The sequence below is a fragment of the Odocoileus virginianus genome, chromosome 15 (genome assembly GCF_023699985.2).
Source record: "Odocoileus virginianus isolate 20LAN1187 ecotype Illinois chromosome 15, Ovbor_1.2, whole genome shotgun sequence".
NCBI classification, from domain to species: domain Eukaryota; kingdom Metazoa; phylum Chordata; class Mammalia; order Artiodactyla; family Cervidae; genus Odocoileus; species Odocoileus virginianus.
The window spans coordinates 10,127,905-10,151,474 of NC_069688.1; the positions used below are offsets into that span (position 1 = coordinate 10,127,905).

At 41.0% G+C, this 23,570-nt stretch overlaps 1 long non-coding RNA gene across 1 annotated transcript; it reads right to left on the minus strand.

Moving 5' to 3' along the window:
• Window positions 1-938: 938 nt before the first annotated feature.
• Window positions 939-6,325, minus strand: LOC139038379 (uncharacterized). Its single transcript, XR_011491347.1, has 2 exons — window positions 6,170-6,325; window positions 939-1,492 (listed from the first exon to the last, which is right to left on the minus strand). It is a non-coding gene; the product is annotated as an uncharacterized lncRNA (long non-coding RNA).
• Between the last annotated feature and the right edge of the window lie 17,245 nt (window positions 6,326-23,570).

A 23,570-nucleotide genomic window follows, 5' to 3' on the forward strand; every position in this document is an offset into this window, starting at 1 on the left:
TTTTGAGTCACCGTGGGGTCCACTTAGGAAAGGGCTTAGACTCTTCATTGAGAGAAAAGCAAGCTCTTGTGCCATCTCAGCCCTGAGCACAAAACAGACACTAGTGAAAGTGAAGGTGAAGGTCGCTCAGTCGTGTCTGACTCTTTGCGAGCCACGGACTATGCAGTCCATGGAAGTCTCCAGGCCAGAATACTGGAGTGGGTAGCCTTTCCCTTCTCCAGGGGATCTTCCCAACCCAGGGATCAAACCCACATCTCCCACATTGCAGGCAGATTCTTTACCAGCTGAGCCACAAGGGAAGCCTCAAAATAGATACTAAAAACAAGCTGATAATAGAGACATTATTGAATTGATGAGCATTTTGCTCAACTGCAACTGGCAATGAAAGATAAATTGAGCATCTAAGCTCTCCAGAATCATTTATTCTGAGCTCTTGTCTCTTCTGTTGTTGATCCAGCTCAACTGAAAAGGCTTTATAGTCGTTTATGAGGGAAAAATACATCACTAACCCACATGTTTAATGAGTCAGCAAAACTGACGTCATGAAACAATGAGTCAGTTGAGGGCTAAATCAGAAGGCAAAGCAGGTTCCAGGACAACCAAGACATTTCCCCAGGCTCATAAACAATAATGATGCTCAGTTCTACATCTGCAGGTGAGGACGCAAGGAAGATATCAGTGCTTAGCAACATGTGTCTCTATAGCACAGCATCTCTATCTTTTATAGAACAAGGAAAACACAGTTTAGAGGGCAGCAAATGGTAAACTCTTTTCTGAAGCTGTTGTTATTTCTGATGATTTTCCATAACTGTATTTCTTTTTTATGGTGGTGTGGGAAACTTGATCTGAATAATCATCCTTTTTGTAAAGATTACATGTTAGTACCATATCAAATAAAAGACAGGAAAACCAAACCCTTTGAGGTTTTAATCCAAATCTAGGATGGAGACAAAATTTATCTTTATTTGTATTTAGTTCAGGATATTTGGAAGATTCCATTATTTAATATCTTATATTATCATTTCTCAAATGCATTCTCTGAATGGTTTACGTCCTGAGAGAAGGCAATGAATGATTCACGGGAAGGAGCTGGAAAGAGAGGAGATAGAGTGTTTTCAATAGTCAAATACTTTAAGAAGTTGTATCATCTTTTACTGTATAACAGACTACTCCAGTGCTTATCAACTTAAGACCACAGAAGCTTATTGCGTCACTGTCTCAGGGGGTCAGGAATCTGGTGTTTGCTTAGCGGGATGCCTTTGGCTCAGTTTTCCATGAAGAAGCCATGGGATAATTAGTCATGGCTACAATCACCTCGAGGCTCAAATGAGACAGAGAACAAATTTGTTTCCCAGTTCACTCATGTGACTGTCAGCAGCCTCAGAAGGTATATTTCCAAGTGTTCTTATGTAGTTGTTTGTAGGTCTCAGATCCTCACCACATGGCTTCACCAGAGACTTTCCAAGTGTATTCGATATGGCAGCCAGTGATCCTAGAGCAAGAGAGAACCAGAGACAGAATCACGTTTTCTTTTATAACCTAATCTCAAAAGTGATATCTCATCAGCAAAAGCACATTATCATTAAAAGCAAATCAAAATCCAGCTTATACTCAAAGGGAGAAGATTCTAAAAGGACTGGGACACCAAGGAATGGGAATCATTGATGATAATTTTAGGAACTGCCCAGCCCAGAAGTTCTGGGTTAATCTCGACTACAACACTTCTCAGAGCTTTTAATATCCAAATGTGTTTTTTTGGATCATCATTTGAGTAGGGGTCAGGAAACTTTCTCTTAGACAGCCAGATGCCTATGAGTCTGAGGACCTCTGTCCCAATTCAATTCCATTGCAAAAAGCAGCAGATCATTGATACACAAGATGCTGTGGCTGTATTCCAATGAAAGTTTATTTACAAAAACACTGTATTTGTCAACTCCTGGATTAGAGATTGTGACTTTCGCTGATGATAATTAACAATAACAACTTTTTGTTATGGAATCTCTATCCCAGAGAACAGAGTGAAATGCTGAAACATATGTATCTGTAATATTTTTATTAAAGTATAATTGTTTTGCAACATGAGAAGGGGATTCCCAGGTGGCTCAGTGGTAAAGAATCCACCTGCCAATGCAGGAGATGCAGATTTGATCCCTGGATTGGGAAGATCCCCTGGAGGAGGAAATGGCAACCCACTCCAGTATTCTTGCCTTGGAAATCTCGTGGACAGAGGACCCTTGTGGGCTACGGTACACAAGGTCAAAGAGTCAGACATGACCAAGCACACAGTATCAGTTTCAGGTGTACATGTGCATCTATGATTTTGCCAGTAAATGCAAAAATTTGGCAATAAGAAAATACTTTAAGTATACTTGCTAAAATACCACTGTTTTCTTCCTTGTTGAGATTCATAGAACAGTTTCGGGTTTCTCAGTATTCTTGAAAGTTTAGATTACTAATTTCATGAGTGTAGAATCTGTCTTATGTTCCCACCATGTTTGCCATGCCTAGCACAGGGTCAGAGACTCAAGAAGCACTCAGTATTTTTGAATGAATGGATGGATGGTTGAATAAATTCCAACTTTTGATGTTTATATGCTCCTTCTTCTTCTTCTTTATCTACGTTATACAGATGTCCACTTTCCAATGAATCAAATGTCCTGACCTATAGCTGACCTCCTTCTTACAAAATCTCCCTTCTTGGGAATTCCCTGGCAGTCCAGTGGTTAGGACTCTGTGCTTCCAATGCTGGGAGCTCAGGATCCATCCCTGGTAGAGGAACTAAGACCCTGCAAGCCATGTGGTGCAGACATTAAGTAAACATTTCAAAAATCTCCCTTCTTTTCTGCACTCAGTCTGCACCTGAGCCTGTAGATCATAATCATCATAATGATAGCCCTGATGGATTCTGCATAGATGGTTGTGCCAGTTCTTGTCCTTAGCTTTGCTACCTGAGGACTTGAGAAGGGCCGGGTGGAAGGAAAGAAGGAAGAGAAGACAGAGAGGTGAGAAAAGACCAACGTAACCAAGGACCAAAAGAGTCCCAACGCATCTCACAAGCTTCAAGATGTCATGACTGAACTGGGTACTTCTATACACAGTCTGTTTTCCAATCTTCTCTACACAACTTTGAAATGGGTATTACCGACTCTGTTTCATAAATAGAGTCTTAGAGAAGTTTCATGATTTGCCCAAAGTGATACAGCTAATTGGGGGCAGAGATGAAAGAGAAACCTGGTCTATACTGACCCTATATCTCGTTTCTTAAGTCATACATCCCTGTTTGTCTGGGAAAGTCTTAGTATCCACCCATTGTCCTGGAACAATTATTAAAGTCATTTTTTTTTGTACTCTCAAATGTGTTCCATTTTAGAAAACATGTGATCTAATCTTCTGCCTATAACTTTCCATCTCCCTGGAGAAAGTTCTGGCCTCTGTCATGGATACAAATTCAATCAGAAGCCCCCTGACTAGGATTTCATCGTGGTCAGGGGCATTCCAATGAGGAGATCACCAGTTGCCCCATATAGTCTGTGGAGCGCTTGCCATGCCATTGGCTGTTATGTCATGGGAAGCAAGGAACATGTAACATGAATGACACTGAAAATGCACATGTCTAAGTGCATGTAGACAGAGACAGATGCACACTTGTGCATTTTTAGGCCAAGTTCCAAAAGTATTTTTCTTTCATTTGCCTCATGGAAAGAATTTTGAATGCAGTCATTTCTCACTTGGATTTTTGTACAGTAAAAGTTTCTGCCTTTCTCTCTTAGAGTCATCACTATCTCTGTTGTGGGTTAATTTTGTCTGTTTGGAAGTTCACATAACAATTCCTAATTTGGACTTGTGCTTAGGAACTTCTCCTTTTTCTGGTATTTAACAATACCAAGAAAAGACTGCACTTAACATTCAGTCTTTCAATCTTAGTGCACACTTAGTATTCTTCTGTGACATGGGTCCTTTTCTATCTACAATGGATAGTTAGTTAGTTAGTTTGCAATCTTCCTCTCTTCTCTAACCAGGATACCCTATGTCCTTATGGTGCATCACACTTTGCTCAGAGTGTCACAAAAATTTTTGTATTTGATTCTCACATCAATCCTGTGAGGCTGTTCAATTGATCCACATTCTAGTGGTGATAAAACAGATTCAGAAAGGTTAAACAACTCATCTAAAGTCTCACAGCAAGCAAAAACTGACAAAATTGAGATAACTTGAAGAAAGGGATCAGATGTGATTCATCTCTACATCATTCAGAATGCCTTGCTTTCAGCAGGCACATAAGATATTTATGTTTAATCACTGGTTGAATTAATGAACAAGTATATAAGATTTAACCTTCCTAATCAACCATGGTCTCTGTCATAACTAGGACAAGATTTGAGATCATATCCCTTGAGAAATAGTAGAAGGATGTATTTAGATCAGGGGGAAATGTCTTAGGGGAAAGAAAACAGTTGGGGAGAATTGAGAGCTGCCATGTGGAAGAATGACTGGGTTTAGGCTCTGTGCCAATGGAGATACAACTGAGATTGTTGTTTGAAGGTCATAAAGACTTCAGTTTGGTATAGGGATACAAGATCATAGAATTGTCTAGACTTTAGGAGATTCTTGTGAGGAAGTGAGGTTTCAATCTCAGGGGATATTACAACAGGAGTTTGACACATCTGTACTAGAATAAGGGTAAAGCAGCTCATTGCATATGGCAGCTGAAGTGGCTGAACATTATTTCAACCTCCTTTGACTGTAGGAGTCTGAAACTCTCTATTAGATGCATTTACTATCTGTATTTCTTTTGTTCCCCCAACATGCCTATCGACTGTTTGAGTTGACATGCTGCTGAGCATTCTGTAGTACTGACACCATTGTCCATGAACTCTACATCTTTGTTCTGTCTCCCAGCAACCATTCTTGTTTTGATGTCAAAGCATCTGAGCCTTAACTACACATATAGTAACAACAGGTGTGAGCCATTTAAAGATGGCTCATCACAGCATCCAAAAAAAAGTGATGTTGATGTCACTGGGACAGACTGCTCAGAGACAACTCATTACAAGAGGGCTTGGCCCCTTCATTAGGTCCTGAGTCAAAGGATCAGAGAAGGAATTTCAACTAACTCCCATTATCTCTTTGCTCAGGTTAACCTGAACACACAAATCATCTCAATGACTACTGAAGATCACTGGCAAATGAGCAGTGGGATGGGTTTATAGGTTTTTAGCTCTCACTGGATGGGCTTCCCTGGTGGCTCAGTGGTAAGGAATCTGCCTGCCAATGCAGGAGATGAAGGTTCGATCCCTGGGTCAGGAAGACCCCTTGGAGAAGGAAATGGCAACCCACTCCAGCATTCTTGCCTGGGAAATCCCATGGACAAAGTAGCCTACTGGGCTATAGTCCATGGGGTTGCAAAAGAGCCAGACATGACTTAGCGACTAAATAGCAACAACCACTCTCACTGGATAAGAGATAAGAAACAGACAAAGCTGAGTAAACCTGATAGGGAAATAAGGGATTACAAAAATGAACTCTTAATTTTATAGATGAGGGAATTGAGGCATGATGGTAACTAGTCCAAAGGAACACAGGGTGAACACTGGAATTTTGGCCCCAAATTCCTACATTCCCCAGCCTCCCGATCCTCTGAGTAAAAGTGGAAAGTGCGAGCATGCATCTGATTCAAAACCCAGGAACTGCATTGCTGATGGAAGATCCCCAAACAGAGAACTTGGAAGGATATTGCAATGTCCTAATATCAGATACACTTGGATCACACTGCTTTCCTAAATCGAATTTCTTTTCTCTATGAAGACAGTGAGTCATTCGACTCACTTTCATGACAAGCATAGAGAAGCAGCAGTAAATTCGACTGCTGTGTCTACATCACAGGTTTCCTTGAGGGTGCCTCAAAACCCCGCTAACCCTCAGCTTGCTCATAAGATGCTCTCCATACACTGAATCTCATTCTAAACCCTCTGCACATATGATCTCAATAAAACCTTACACCTAAGCTCTGAGATCTTCCTGCAAAAATCACTGTCTTACACGCTGGAAACATACACCCCAAATTTAGGTAGTATGCTGAAAATTATACCACCTACCTCATAGTGTGGATCTTAAATCAGATTATTTAAGTAAAGTTCCAAACACAGAGTAAGTTTTCAGTAAATATTACCTTCTCCTACTAAGATTTCTTCTTTCTCCACCACCACCATAATCCAGCCGATATCTCTACTACAATATTTCTTAGTCTCTGTAAGGTCCAAGTTATGTGAAAAGATACATACCCCCTTTCATCCTTAGGGAGGGAGCAAGTTAATTGCACGCAATGAAAAACACAGCGTGAGAGATGACCTCAAAATGTTGTCGTCAGCAGATTTCTTTAGAGCGGTCAAGACCTGTAGTTTACTTACCCAGCCTCCCCTTGTTGGTCGGCAAAAAACATCAACAGTGATAACCACAACATCCTGCAGAGTCCCGTTAACAGTCGTTTCTCAGAGTCATCAACTCACAAGGAATGCCCTTCAATTAGAAGTTACGAGGTTACCATTAACATACACTGGAAACTTATGCAAGTTATGTAAATTGGTGGTATACTAGGTCATCTTTGGCATTATCTATGTAATCCTTATGATACTTTGAGCCAGTTAGTCTTGTCCTGATGGGAACATAGAAGCTTAGAAAGTCCAAGTTTACTATACTGGAAGCAGATCCAGAATTTGAACCAAAATTCGTTTCCAAAACCAGCATGCTTGCCTCAAAAATAAATATTAAACATTGCTGCTAATTTATGTTTAAAAATATTATTCTGTATGATTATCTTATGGCATATTATGAATCTATTAAACAGAATGAAGTCAATTGATGCTAATAAATAACTCAGATAAATTAGGTGAAAAAATGGAGAGAAGCCGTAGTGATTTTAAAATAATATTATACCCATATTTATACATCTATATATGTTGTAATTTTCTTGAAATTTTTAGTGTTAAAATTGTTACACTTCTAAGAAGTGGCACATAAGTATTCAGGGTAGATGAGAAGGGACTTACTTTTCACCATATACAAGCCCCTGCAGGCTGGACATGCTTATAAATGAAGGTGTATTATTGTACAATACAAATAAAATTTTCTTTAAAATTGATTAAAATCAATTTCATTTAGCTAAATAACATAAATATGTGACTTAATCATGGTGATGACTGCCAATATAGGAAACTGTGCCATATCAGATCAGTCAGGAGCCTGTGACAGTGTGAGGGAATGGAGATAAGATTCACTGAACCATCAGAAAAAGAAAGTGGAAGTGAAAGCTGCTCAGTCCTGTCTGCCTCTTTGTGACCCCATGGACTATAGAGCCCATGAAATTCTCTAAGTCAGAATACTGGAGTGGGTAGCCTTTCCCTTCTCTAGGGGCTCTTCCCAACCCAGGGATCAAACCCAGGTCTCCGGCATGTGGGCAGATTCTTTACCAGCTGAGCCACAAGGAAAGCCCAAGAATACTGGAGTGGGCAGCCTGTCCCTTCTCCAGGGGATCTTTCTGACTCAGGAATTGAACTGAGGTCTCCTGCACTGCAGGGGGATTCTTTACCAATGAGCAATGAGGGAAGTCCATCACAAAACCCAGACAGCATCATACAGCTTCCTACACCCAAAGAGGTAGGGACAATGATATGGATTCTATAGATGAGGCCACCAAAGTTCTGAAAGTTAAGCTGTACGCCCATGGACACACAGTTTGTTGGAACTTAAAGTGTGACCTTTAGCCCTGAGTCTATTACATCCTCAAATACTTGTGCTTCCCACCACACCACAGTGATCATTCCAGAAGCAACACTTTGAGAACCCTTTTTTTCTTTGTTTCACTCTTGGAGATGCTATGGGAAGAAACTCTTTGTGAAGCTCTTTAGAGGCAGAGAATAAATGAAACATAGATGTACATAAAAGGTATATTTATTAATAGCAATAAAATATTTAAATTGTTTTAGGGGGCAGTTGGTGCTTGAGAGTCATCATAATTATTCATTTTAGGGAAAGATTCATTCCCTTGTGCTTCTGGGCAGGGAGCCCATATGAATAAGGTCATAAATGCCCTGGCTACTCTGAGGTCATCATGAAAAAAATAATAGACCTTGATGATAAAAGAACTAGGTAGTCATCAATTCCATCTCCTTTGCCAACAACAAAAAAAGACAATATTTATAGAACAGTCATCATTTGTACTTAATTTAGACTCATTTCTTTGGAATCAGATAAGGAAATACATTATCTATTAATATAATGTCAACTCCTATGGGTCTGAATGAATTTTAAAGAATTTAAATTCCCCATAACTATCCTTTTATGGTTCAGAAAAAGAATCTTCTATGAAGTAGAGTTTATCCTTTTGTGTATAACCAAGGGAGCTGAATGGTGGAACAGGTAGAGCATGGGTTAGAGAGAAGGGAGTTAAAATTCTGGTTCTGCCACTTACAACCTGTGTGCCCTTATGCCTAAGCAAAACCACAGAGGTCTGGGTTGAGTCCCAGGATTTCTGAGAATGTTGGCTGGGACTAGGTTTAAGGTTACTTTCATCACTAAACAAGTAAACAAGCTTTGTAGATGGCACACGAGACGAGGATACATATGAATGGACATAATTCCTTATACTTCTCTTGCTGTCCTTATAAGTAGAACTGAAGTTGAGTGGTCCCATGAGAGGTGAGGGTGAGAAAACCATGATGTCGAGGAGTAAGAAAAGGGAGAGCTTGCTACTGTTTATATCACTAAATTGGAGGAGGGGCAGACCAACACTCAAGGCTTGGTCTTGTGAAGTATTCACATACTTCCAGTTTTTACTTCTCTCTCTCCTTTTTGGGATTCCAGCCAGCTGCCCATGACCTACAGTATCCAGGGCAAGTTATTTAAGCTCTTTGAGTCTTAGTTTCTACACTCGTAGTATAAGAATAATATTATAGCATCTCCTTCATTGGCTCTGTATGAAACTTAAGATAAATGAGATCACCTATGAAAGACAACCTTGCACCAAATAAGTGCTAAAAAATACCATTTTCCTTTCCACTCTGCTTTTATCGCCATCATGGACACCTAGGCTCATTCTTACACTCTCAACTTTCAAGGTTCTTACATCAGTAGGAACAACTGTGCCTGCAATTTTGTCACCTTGGAGGAAGGGGAATTCATTCACCCCTGAATGTTTCTTGCTTCCATCTAGACATGCAAGAGCCCCCACCTAGATTTTGTGCAACACCTCAAGACTTTCATATCTCTATAGTACTTCCTCAACCACAAGTGGCACTCTCAAATGGAATCCTCTTTTGATCTTGGAACGGAAGCAAAACAACTCATCACAACCATTTTACAAAGTCCAAAATTGAGACATAAGAGAGAGGAACAGACTTGTCTCTGTCTAAAGAACTCCTGAACAGTTCACCTGAGCTTCTTACATAGTTACCTAAGCCCTTAACCCTTGGAACGGAAATCCAGACAGCCATTTGGGATGAATTATTTTATGCAGGACTGCCTTCTTATTCATATGCCAACAAATAGTTTTGTCACCTGCGCTTTACAATAAAATAATGTATCAACTCCTTTAATTAACAGCAAACTTAAAAGAGACAGAGAAAATGGGAAAATCTGATAGGAAGAACCAAAATCATATTCTACATTTTATACACGAGAAGTCTTTTTGTAATCATTTTTAAAAAAAATATTTTATTGCAGTTGATTTATAATGTACAGGTGTACAGTAGAGTGAATCAGTTATATGTATACATATATCTATTCTTCTTTGGGCTTCCCAGGCAGCATTAGTAGTAAAGAACCTGCCTGCCAATGCAGGAGATGCAAGGAAAGTGAGTTCAATTCCTGGGTTGGGAAGACTCCCTGGAGAAGGAAATGGCAACCCACTCAAGTATTATTGCCTGGAGAATCCTATCGACAGAGGACCCTGGTGGGCTATACTCCATAGGGTTGCAAAGAGTTGGGCACAACTGAAATGTCTTAGTATGCATTCTTCTTTAGATTATTGTCCCAAATAGGCTATTATAGAGTATTGAGTAGAGTACCCCATGCTATACAGTAGGTCCTTATTAGTTATTTACTTTGTACACAATAATGTGTCACATGAGAAGTTTTGGTCTCAGGGAGATAGTGTCACAGTTCTTACTTGACAGTCCAAGATTAGAACACGCAGCCTGGCATTCCTTCCACGGGAATACACATCCCTGGGCGGCTCACTGAGCAGCAGGTCCTCACTGCCTCATGTGGTCGCCCTCACCCTGAGAATCCTTCCTTACAGTAAGTTAAACTGCTCCTTTGGCATGGATGCTTCAAAGTGTTAATTAACTTTGAAGTTATATGTAAACCTCTAGAAATAGAACTACTTTGCCTAGAAGTACTCTGTTATCTACCTGATATGGTAGAAAGCAAGATCATGGAAACTGTTTGATGATGTTGCCTGCTAAAACCTGCTTTTCTGATCATTAGGGGTATTAGGATCACTACCTGAGTGGACCTGGGACTGGACTCATGATTTCCAATCCAGGACATGTGACTATCAGCAAAAACCTCACTAAACATTTATCCTGTCCTGTGTGCAAAATTAGGACTGAGGGTGAGACTTTAGAATAGATAGACCCAACTTAAGAGACCATGTAATATATTGTCCAAAATGACATATTTTAGACAATGATAAGAGTCAGATCAACAGGTATGTATAAATCAGGATTATCCAGATAAATTCAGGTCATAGAGTCTCTGTCGTTGCAGTGTATTCTTCCTAGTTGAGGAAGGCAGGGAACAAAAAAGTAAAAAGTAAAGCCCTGTGATATGTCTTAGGGTCTAACAGGTGATGTGATAGGATGTGGCTGAAGAAAGGAGGGTGCTTTAGAAGAGATAATCCCTTTGGCGGAGGTCTTCTCCCTCTACAGAAGTGACCTTTGAGTGGAGATCTTAAGATTAAGAGGGAAGTAGTCATAGATGAAGGAGTGTAGAGAAAGCAACAGCTAATAGAAAGACCTTCCAATGGGAAAGGACTTTGGGAAAGGTACAGAGACGGGATTATTATAGAAGGTGTAGATGGGGCAGCAGACAAGAGCCAGAATCTAGAGAGGTACACACCACAGGAAAGAATTCTCCAGGGTGTTTTAGAAGTTTCACAATTTTCAACTCAAATATCCATAGTATATCAGGTTGGCCAAAGAGTTTGTTTGGGTTTTTCTGGAAAAACTCAATATACACTATTTAAAAAAAAAAAAAGAAAAGAAAAACTATCACAGGACAAACACTCAAACATGTTAGTTACATTTTAAGACCTCAGAGACCCTCTAATATGATCTCTTAGGCTAAGTTAACTAGTTTTTGAGTAAAACTTAGAGATTCTTATCCTGTTTCTGCATGTACAGCTAAACTTCATGGAATTTTATCATCATTTAGGAAGTTTTTTTTTTTTTTCTAACTTGGAATTCCTTCTTCTTGGAATTCAGCCCTGTACACATCTGCTTGCAGAAAAAGGGCGCAAATGAGCACACATACACGGTGTTCAGTTAACTGTTCGGTGGAGCTCTATGTAGCCAGAGCAGACTTTCAACACAGTGTGGTGTAGGTGGTCCCATAAAAAGTACACAAAGCATCAGAGCATCACCTTGTTTATTTTAGCACTTGGAGGTGTTGGATCCTCTGACATTTGTGTTTATCATAAGGAATATGGGCAGTAGGTAGATATGGTTAGTGATTCAACTTGAGTAGAAAAGACTCGGTGCTCCTCACAGCTGCTTAGTCAATTTAACCGGAGAAGGTCCAGGAGTTTGGTTCTCTTACTACTATTTTTACACCTCTGTTCACACGTGAGTGGAGGCTTACCTGAGACTGCAAAACCCAAGCAAGAGGCAAAAACCAAAAGCAAATGGAGTGCTGACACCAGTCTGAAACAAATGATCACTTCAGGCTGGCAAATTTGCTTAGTTATTTCATCAGAACTGCCTCAAGACTTTTTCATTTATTGATAGTAAAATAAACACAATCAAGTAGAACTTCTGAAAGAATAGCATGCCAATTGCTTTAATAGGTTTAAAAGTTAGATTTCCCCATCACATTTCCTTTGAGAAAAGGGCTCGTTACTTAAAGAATTTAAAAACAAGGGAGCTTCACTTCCTTTTCCCCTGTCACTTATTTGGGGGAATTTTAATCTTGGTTAACCTCAGTTGGCTCATCAACCAAGTAGGGTTAATAATAGCCCAGTGACAAGGAATTGAACCAAACACATGTTGACATTCCCGTTTAAAAATCAACAATGCTAAGTTCATACAGTGCTAAGAAGGGAAGCTTCTAGGACCTCGTATGTGGTAGTTGACTTCCAATGATCAAAACCATGTCATCGTGTGAGGCCCACATAAATACAACATAGGCAAGCCAGAGTCCTTTCAGAAAAATGTGACTGTCAACATCGAGAGACAAGTAAGTGCTGTGATTCTGAGCTTCATTGAAAGAGTCACATTCAATCCACTGCTTCCTTGAAAACGGACTTTATTACCATGGCTCCAAGTTCTACAGGAGAAAAAAACCACAAAGTATGCACAAACCAGATGAACAGTCTGTGCTGATGACAGAAAAAAAAATAGAAGGGCATTGAGATGCAGGGCAAGCCTGACAAAATGTCTTCTGTGCACCTCTTGGAAAGACGGGTACAAGCTATGTGCTGGAATCCACATCTTTGATTGGCGGCCTCCAGAGAAGCGTGAGAGCGGCCAGTCCCCTGCAGGCCGAGAGATGGAGCAGGAATTGGTTTGGATTCAGAATTCAGTAAGGAACAGGGCAAGTTTGTGATACAGCTTCTGGGGTAGGTGAGTAATACACAGGGCAGAGGAAGAGACTTATTACCTTCCCTTATGTTTGCCCTGACTGGAGACTGGAAAGGAAAGCAGACATCTTTTCCACTCGTCTGGAAGAGATTAGGAATTCATAGAATTGGGAGTTCAGGGTTTTCTTTTTACCCAGATTTCAACATTGATCATGAGATTCCAAACACCTCACCCAAACTCTCCATGCCTCAGTTTCTTCCTTTTGTAACAAAGGGAATTAAAATGTCACAATGTGATGCTTGGGAAGGGTGAGTGTGTTAGTCTCTCGGTGGTGTTTGACTCTTTGAGACCCCATGGACTGTGTAGCCCACCAGGCTCCTGGCAAGAATACTGGAATAGGATGCCGTTCCCATCTCCAGGCGATCTTTCTGACCCAGGGATTGAACCATGGTCTGCATTGCAGACAGATCCTTCACCATCTGAGCCACCAAGGTACATGAAGAATTGAAATCCACAATTTGTAGATATTGGCAAGTGTTACAACATATCTGAAGCTGAAAGGAGAAAAACGAAGTTTGAGGGGAATCTGAATTATCGGATACCCAAGTGAGTTCTTCTCAGCCTTTCTGCTTTCATGGATGAGCAAAAACTTAGCTTGCTTGTTTTTTTAACTAAGAGACTATTCTATATTTTCCAGGATTTTATTTTAATTACTCAGAACTATTTTTACTATTTGGCATCATTTTACAAAACAAGAATCACTTTAATAAAAAAATAAATAAAAGCCATAATCTCAGAATCAAAGACATATTTCTCAAGTTGGTAAACTAACATAAATATATGAAAACACAGAAAAATTCCAATATGCATTGATAGATGATGGTATTAAAAAGCTGATATTATTAAAAATAATATGCAATTTTCTGATGCTTGTTTAAAACTTAGACATCTATATTCAACATGCTCACATAAAGTTGAACTAGAATATGCAACTTGACCTGGAACACTGTTGTTATAAATCTATTTTCATGTCATGAGAATGAGAACAATATCCACTGTGCTATTCCTTCAATAGTTAGAATTCTCTCTAAGACCTTAGCTCAGCTTCAAACCCATGACATGAGTCTTGGTCATGAATAACCCTGCTTTATAGATCATGATGTCCCCAGCTCACATCCCTATGATTCAAAGCTGAGGCTTTATAAAATTAGAAATTAAGCCCTTATGAGATATAATTACAAATCCAATGCTTCACAATGAGAGGATGAATCCATAAAGAGATTAAGCAAGTCATTCAAAGTAGCACTGTTCCTAAGTGCTGATTCAAAACCAGTGATTTTTGGATTCCTAACTAATATGATCAGTAATATTGAATAATAGCTAACAGTTTGATTATTTACTATGTACAAGCCTTCATGTGAAATATTTGACAGTCATTACATTATCAGAGGATTTCCCAGGTGGTGCAGTGGTAAATAATCCACCTGCCAAGACAGGAGATGCAAGAGACATGGGTTCGATCCCTAGATAGGTAAGATCTCCTGTAGTAGGAAATGGCAATCCATTCCCATATTCTTGACTGGTTATAATTCCATGGAAAGAGGAGCCTAGTGGGCTTAGTCCATGGGATTGCAAAGAGTTGGACATGACTGAGTGTACACACGCACATGCATATTATCAGATCCTCACGGTGACCTGTGAGTTCCATCATTATTCCCAATTGACAAGAGAAGAAATGGAAGTGCAGTGGTGAAATCCTGTGTCCAAAGCCCAACAAAGGCTGCCTGGCAGAACAGCAATTCAAACCAAGCACTCTGACTCCGGCCTTGCTCACTTTACCTCTGATGTGTGTCTCTGCATTTCACATGTGTGATTTCAATGATGACGGTAACTTCAGTTTCTGGGGAGGCAGTCATAGGCCATTGCTTTACTAAAATGGCTAGAAAAAATCAAACGATAAATTATCCTCCACCCCCCCCCCCCCACAAAATCATAACTTTAGTTACATTGGCAATCTGGGGAAACATAGAGAACTGGATGAGCTAGAACTGTAGAGAAGAGTCTTTCTTAGGAAAGCTGAGGTGGCTGCCTTTTTCTTCCCTTGAGGGTGTTGACCAATTCTGGACACAGACTGAGGACTGGACTTGGACTAAGCCAACAGCCCCCAGCAAGGGAAAGAGGCAACTGCGGGGGCTTGACTGCTACAGGGACAGGTAAAGCATATTGGAACCTGGAAGAGCCCTAGAAAGTAGAGCCAAGTGCTGGGGAGGCATGGCAGCTGAGAGTGGCCTGAAAAGGCAGCATGAAATTTCCTTTTTCCTCCCAAGGCATTTGCCATATTTTAATGTTGTCTGGAGCATGAAGTTAAAGAGATACACTTTTGAGGGGTAGCAGTAATTTCTCCAAAAGAAAGTGGCAACAAAATGGAGTAATTTTTTAAAAAGTACTTGGATCATCCAGAAAAAAAAGGGAGAGAAATAAAGGGCAAAGAAATAGGGCATAAGGCAAGTAGAAAACAAAGAGTAAGGTATAAATGTAAGCCAAAATGGGCTTCCCAGATGGCACAGTGGTAAAGAACCTGCCTGCCAATGCAGGAGATGAAAGAGACACAGGTTCAATCCCTGGGTCAGGAAGTTACCCTGGAGGAGGAAATGGCAACCCACTCCAGTATTCTTGCCTAGAAAATTCCACGGGCAGAAGAGCCTCATGGGCTTCTGTCTGTGGGGTCGCAAAGAGTCAGACATGACTGAGGGACTGAGCACACACAAACATAAGCCCAATTTTATTAGTAATTAGTATTCAATATAAATTGGTGATTCATTCTATCAATAACTAGATGACAAAACTGTCAGCCTAGATTTAAGACAAAAAAAATCCAGTGATATGTTGTTTATGAAACACACTTAAAATCAAAAGAAGCTAGAAGTTGGAAGTAAAAAGACAGGAAAAGCTACACCACAAGAAAGAAAGAAAGCTAGTGTGGTCACAATCATTTCAGACAGAAACAGAATGTATTTTCAAGTTTGAATTATCATTAGAGTTTTTTTTTTTTTTTAAGGAAGATTTTATAATGATCAAGGTTCAGTTCAACAAGAAGACATAACAATCCTAAGTTTGTTTACACCTAACAAAAGAGCTGCAAAATATACAAAGATCATGGCACTGGACAGGAACCAGAATGGAAAAGAGGTAGTAACACTGTAATAACATTTGCAGAAATAGACCTGTCTGGCCCCACAGCCCATGTTCCTCTTACAATGCCAATACGGTACCTACTTCTCACCTTCAGCCTCTCAGAAACTGTTATTATTGGCAATGTCGGTGACAGCTGTGTTCACGTGAGGCATTGCATAGTTCACTTTATGACGCTATGAAATATGAAACTGTAGAGACAGACAGAAGTTGCCCCAAGGAAAAGCACATGCACCCTAACTTCTTCAGGTTTTAACCTTTTACTGGGCTTCCCTAGTGGCTCAGATGGTAAAGAATCTGCCTGTAATGTGGGAGACCTAGGTTCGATCCCTGGGTTGGGAAGATCCCCTGGAGAAGGACATGGCAACCCATCCCCGTATTCTTGCCTGGAGAATTCCAAGGACAGAGGAGTCTGGCGGGCTACAGTCCACGGGGTCACAATCGGACACGACTGAGTGACTGAGTACACCGGGATCAACAGTACCTGACTTAGAATTCTTTGCAATTGACGTGATAACCAATAACAGCCTGTGTTTGCTTTGCAGAAGGGTAAGTCTCATGTGAGCCTAATGTTTGGCACAGTTTGATTAGCACGTGCACAAATATCACACCTTCCATCCTCGGGCAAGGAGCTGATTAACAATCATGAGTTAAAAAGGCCGAAGGACCATAACTGTTTATGGTTTTGTGCAGACCGTTTTTGTTTCCTCTGAACTTTGCCCTTTTAAAAGGTTCTTAATCACACTTGAGATTTGCTATCTCCCTTCAATTTGAGGGTAATTTAAGACATAGGTGGTGTCAAGGACGGTCCTCAGCAAAATTACCAGGAAGGAGCTTTTGCACCAGTCATGGAGTGGAGGGAAGCGTCTTACCCCCTGGAGGCTTTCCCTTACCCACACTCCTTCCCAGGTGGTTACAGGTCTCATAGTCTCTGTCCCCACATTCATCAAAACCAGACTACAGTTGTTTTGTTGCTGTTGTTTCAGTTCAGTTCAGTTCAGTTGCTCAGTCATGTCTGGCTCTTTGCAACCCCATGAATCGCAGCACACCAGGCCTCCCTGTCCATTACCAACTCCCGGAGCTTACTCAAACTCATGTCCATTGAGTCGGTGATGCCATCCAGCCATCTCATCCTCTGTCGTCCCCTTCTTCTCCTGCCCCCAATCCCTCCCAGCATCAGAGTCTTTTCCAACAAGTCAACTCTTCACATGAGATGGCCTAAGTACTGGAGTTTCAGCTTCAACATCAGTCCTTCCAATGAACACCCAGGACTGATCTCCTTTAGGATGAACTGGTTGAACTTCCTTGCAGTCCAAGGGACTCTCAAGAGTCTTCTCCAACACCACATTTCAAAAGCATCAATTCTTCGGTGCTCAGCTTTCTTCACAGTTCAACTCTCACATCCATCCATGACCACTGGAAAAACCATAGCCTTGACTGGATGGACCTTTGTTGGCAAAGTAATGTCTCTGCTTTTGAATATGCTATCTAGGTTGGTCATAACTTTCCTTCCAAGGAGTAAGCGTCTTTTAATTTCATGGCTGCAATCACCATCTGCAGTGATTTTGGAGCCGCCAAAAATAAAGTCTGACACTGCTTCCACTGTTTCCCCATCTATTTCCCATGAGATGATGGGACCAGATGCCATGATCTTAGTTTTCTGAATGTTGAGCTTTAAGCCAACTTTTTCACTCTCCTGTTTTACTTTCATCAAGAGGCTCTTTAGTTCTTCTTCACTTTCTGCCATAAGGGTGGTGCCATCTGCATATCTGAGGTTATTGATATTTCTCCCGGCAATCTTGATTCCAGCTTGTGCTTCTTCCAGCCCAGCGTTTCTCATGATGTACTCTGCATATAAGTTAAATAAGCAGGGTGACAATATACAGCCTTGATGTACTCCTTTTCCTATTTGGAACCAGTCTGTTGTTCCATGTCCAGTTCTAACTGTTGCTTCCTGACCTGCAAATAGGTTCCTCAAGAGGTGGGTCAAGTGGTCTGGTATTCCCGTCTCTTTCAGAATTTTCCAGTTTGTTGTGATCCACACAGTCAAAGGCTTTGGCATAGTCAATAAAGCAGAAATAGATGTTTTCCTGGAACTCTCTTGCTTTTTCGATGATCCAGCTGTTGTTGTTGTTTACTCATGCCCAATTTTTTGAGACCTCCTAGACTGTAGCCCACCAGGTTTCTCTGTCCATGGAATTTCCCTGGCAAGAATACTGGAGTAGGTTACCATTTCTTCCTCCAGGAGATCTTGCTGACCCAGGGATTGAACCCATGTCTCCTGAATTACAGATGGATTCTTTACCTCTGAGCTACCTGGGAAGCCCCTGCCAGTCTTTAGTTCTATTTCTCTTCAGGTGTTTATTACTCAAGAGAGTTTACAAAGTATGCCCCTAAAGGTAGCTGCTTCCTGCTAAATGGGAAACCCAAACTAAAAAATGAAGCTTGAATGAAACAGGTTTCAATAAAATATGTTCTTGCAGCAGACACCCTACTGGAAGGTAGTGCTATGGATTCAAATCACAGAGCCAGGTCTTTGGACATCTGCAGGGAGGTCTGAGTCAGATCCTTGTTTTCAGAGTCCAGTTACTAACCTAGTCTCCACCGTCATCCCTGGATTTTACATCTTGCTGTCCATTCATTTGTTTAACTGACATTTATCAGGTACCTCCATTGTGCCAAGCATCAACTTGATTAGTCAGGGAGAACTAAGATGACCCTTTAAAAAAATAATCCCCACCCCAAGCTTTTCAGGATCTACATTTATTACTTGATGTCACCTCATAATACCACTATATCCACTCTCCATTTTCCAAAAAGGCTCAGACTGAATTAAGCCCACAGCTGCCTACTGCAATCTTCAACTCAAATCTCTGATTTAAAAAGAGGAGTTTACATTTCTTAGAGATCATTTAACTCATATATCTAATAAGCCAGAGCTTTACATACCTCAGGGCAGGCAAGTTACTCTAAAGCAAAGCTTTTATTAAGCCCTCATGAATAATTACATAAAATAGTTACATAGAAATCTTTGCACACATCAGCATCTACTATTGTCCGCAGTCAGCCAATTGTTAGTGAAAGGGAAGACACAGCTAATATGTTCCTGAATAAATCAAACTGTTCATTTCTTATGCGTGCCATAGAAATTATCCAAAGTTTCTTCTCCCCAAACATGAATACCAAGACTGAGCATCTTGAGGATTTCATTCAACAATGTGGTCAGTCTCCGTGTGAGTCACGTCTTTTTCTGCAAGTGCTCTGAATGTTTCATTGACTAAGAAAAAGAAGGACATTCTTGTAGGATCTTTCTTTCCCTGCCATTCAAGTCACTGCTGCCTGCTATGTTGTTGACTGTTTGTGCTTTCTTTGGCTTTTTAGCGGCCGGGTTGAGTGCCTAAAACCCACGAGGCTCAGAAGAAAGTTTCTTGAATTGAATCCTGACCTACTTTAGAGAAAAGAGGTTTCCACTCTTGCAAGGGGAAGTCCTCTTAAAAACTAGGAAGTGAACTGAATTTCTCTTGGTGCACTAGAGACAAGGCAGAATTAAGTGAGATAATTGTAAATATATGAGAGAATGGATTTGCAGGGGTTTTATACTCTACATAGATCTACAGATACTGACAGTGATTGTAAATGTGGAATTATGCACAGGACAGGGGTGAACCTAGTTTTCTTAATACTACAAATATTTATTGGGTGTTAAATGTGTAGCAGGTGCTATGCTGTGCCTTGAGGATGTATCAGTGAATAATATATATATATATATATATATATATATATACACACACACAGTCTCAGGGTTTTGGAGGCTCCTAATGGCAACCCACTCCAGTGCTCTTGCCTGGAAAATCCCCATGGAAAGAGGAGCCTGGTAGTCTACAGTCCATGGGGTTGCAAAGAGTCAGACATGACTGAGCAACTTCACTTTATAATTTAGGGACTTTTTAAGGGATCTTTCCTTTGTTCTCTGATCCTGGACTTTTCTATGACGTCTGTATTTCGGGTGGGCAAAAGGGGTGGTTGGACATAACAAAGAGATAGGTGATCCTTAATTTTGTCCCATGTGGGAACCCTTACACTTTTGGATCTCTCCCAGGATTGTGCCTGGTGGAGTTGTTAACCTTTTTCAGAAACAACATGGAATGTTCCTTTCAGCCTGCTGCAATAGAAGTCAGGCAATAAATGATGGCAATCAGGAAAGGTAGGAGGTGCTCAGCAAAGGAGAGATGGGGAGACAAAACAGCTGCTAAGAAGGAAACACTATTAGAGGCAGAAAATCTTTGGATGCTGTGACTGAAAGAGCCCTCAAGAAGTGTCTTATCAAATCCTTCTATTCACAAGATTGGCAAACTAAGGTTCAGAGACAGAAAGTAACTCATCTAGAGCCACACATCACACTGACCAAATGCTCCGCCTTTTCACCTGATGCTTAAACAAACTTTTTATATACTTGACCATAAATGGAGATCTAACCATCCTGTATGGTACCATGGCAGTTAAGAACCTGGGTGTTAACCCCAGATTGATTGCAAATTCCGACTCTGCCACTTGCTACACTGTAACCTTGGGGGAATCACTTAACCTATTTGCATCTTAGTTTCTTGATCTCTAAATAGAGACAATCGTGGTATCTGATTTTAAGGGGATTAAATTAATTAAAACATAAAATCCTTAAAAGAAAAAAAAACATATAAACCTTTAGCTTATAGGAGGTGCTATACAAAAGTTTGTGGTGCTGGGTTGGCCAAAGGTTCATTTGGCTTTCTACATAAGATGGTACAGAAAACCTAAATGAACTTTTTAGCCGACTCAATGCTAAGTATGTATACTCATAAAAGTTTAGTTATGCCATCCCTGAAGTATTGGTTAAATTAAGCAAACCAGCTTAGTAAACAGATTTCTTCCTTGTTTATTACTTGACTGTTCTCTTTTATCTGTTTTAAGTGTCAATATGTCAAAGTGCTGTGTTTACTCAACATCCTTAGGAAGTGGCTTACACTTATATACACAAATCCTTTCAACAAATAAATGTTCATCTAGGATGGAGAAGTCATATTCTAGGACATTTGCATCACGGCTCTCAGGACACTGGCTTCCCCGGTGGCTGGGTGGTAAAGATCTGCTTGCCAACACAGGAGACAGGGGTTTGGTCTCTGGGTCAAGAAGATTCCCCTGGAGAAGGAAATTGCAACTCACTCCAGTATTCTTGCCTGGGAAATCCCATGGACAGAGGAGCTTGGTGGGCTAGAGTCCATGGGGTCGCAAAGAGTCAGACATGACTGAGCGACTAAACAACAACGGCATCTCAGGACATTACTAACTTTCCAAAAAAGTATTTCCCCAAAGAGGTGTTGACTGAATCCAGGCAGTGCCCATGAAATTAGGATGAAAGTTGGGGTCTGAACTCTTCAGAGAGTGACGCAAGGGTTCACGTTACTCACATGCTCACCTCTTCTGGGACAAGCTGAGCTCTACCCAGAAGTGAATGCTTCCTTGCAGAATGGAGAGACTCACAGGCATCTCCAGGCCAAGAAAAACATCTCTTCTCATCTTTGGCCATTCAAATCTAGGACAATGAGTTCTCTCTCCTTCCCCTGCTAGGGGCACAAAATGAGCGCCTCTGCTGCTGAGAAGCAAAGAGGAAGGAAAGGGGAATTATCTCCATCTCTAGACAGCTGTCCTGCTGCTATCCTCCCCAAGCCTCACAGCCACCTTCTCCTGCACCCCCAGGGCACTCGTGGCTGTGAAATGCAGTAACCATGAGATGAAGGGAGTATTCCTGGTTGAGAAAAGGTCAAGTGGTAACAATAAGAGCTGACATTTACTGAGAACTGACTCTGTGCCAGGCACTGTTCTCAGCCATTCACGTGCATAAACTTATGTCACTTACACAACAACCCTTTATGGGGGCCATTATAATTATCCTCATTCTGCAGAAGAGGAAATTGAGACCAGGAAGGCTCACTGGGGAAGGGTGGAGCTAGAATTCAAACCCAGGTCAGTGGACCCTCAAGTCAAAAAGGTGGTCTGGGAATGGGTCCCAATCCACGACCAGCGTGTGATGCTGTGTGCTGCTGTGCTTAGTCACCCGGTCGTATCCGACTCTCTGTGACCCCACGGACTATAGCCTGCTCGACTCCTCTGTCCAAGGGGATTCTCCAGGCAAGGACGCTGGAGTGGGTTGCCATGCCCTCCTCCAGAGGATTCTCCCAATCCAGGGAGCAAACTCAGGTCTCCTGCATTGCAGGCAGATTCTTTACCACATGAGGCACCCGGGAAGCCCCAGGTGTGATGAGATGAGTACAAAAATTGAGAGTGAGCACTAGGCAGTGTTATAGCCCTTTGCCAAGAGCATGATCAGCAGATTCAACTGAGTGAACAGGTAAAGAACAATTCTGGTGTTGTCAAACGCACATGATAAAGTACATGTGACGTGGGCTGCATGCTGGTATGTGCAATAGGACCACACATAAATCCATGAACGACTGGAAATTCAAAAACAAGTCCTTCACCAGAGATGGTTTGATACCTACTGCTCTCTGCCCTGTGGCCTCCAAACCTCAATGTTTGCTGTGAAAGTAATAAACCTGTGAGGCATAAACGAATACATTGAAAGGAGCACCAAATCAGGAACCAGAAGATATTAAACAATGTGCATGCTCAATAAATAAGTGATATTGCATGTTAAAAGTTAATAAGTGTCATGGGAAAACTGAAAGACTAGAACAGGGTAAGGGAATCAGGAGGCGAGGGAGGGGCCCACACTATTAAACAGGGAGGTCATTAGGACAGTATGTGACCATTTTCCAGAGGCAGATAAGCCCCTTTGTAAATGTTTAACTTTGCCTTGGCTTCTCCCTGCTCCTCTCTCTCATGTGTCCTGGCTCTTCTATTTTCTTTCTGAATCTGTTAACACAGAATCATTACAGTAATCAAAGCATAACAAGGCAATTCATTCTAGGCCAACCAGGAAAGTCCAGTTCATCATAATGTATACTTGAAAGCTAAATTATGGGTTTAGAATAGATAATCTCTAAGATTTCTTCCAACTTTGAAATCCTATGACTTTGATTGAAAGAATTGTTGTATACTGGTCTTAGGGAACTAAACCTTTATATCAAAAGCTCATGTATATGATTCATTGATATATCTATTCATCAGGGTTTACCTGGTGGCTCAGATGGTAAAGGATCTGTCTGCAATGCAGGAGACCTGGGTTTGATCCCTGGGTTGGAAAGATCCCCTGGAGCAGGGCATGGCAACCCACTCCAGTATTCTTGCCTGGAGAATCCCATGGACAGAGGAGCCTGGCAGGTTACAGTCCATGGGATCACAAAGAGTCAGATAGGACTGAATGACTAACACTTTCACTTGTTTAATATATTCTGTTGATCACCTACTATGATTCAGGCAAGGTCCTAGGCATTGCTGTTACAGGGATGCATGTATAAACTCTACCTTGAGAGTTTCAGAGTTCAGCATGAAGGCTGGATGTATAAACAAACAAAAATGACAATACAGGTCTTAAGTGCTACAGCACATATCTGCACAGAGGGTTGTGAGAAAAAATGTGAGAGAGGA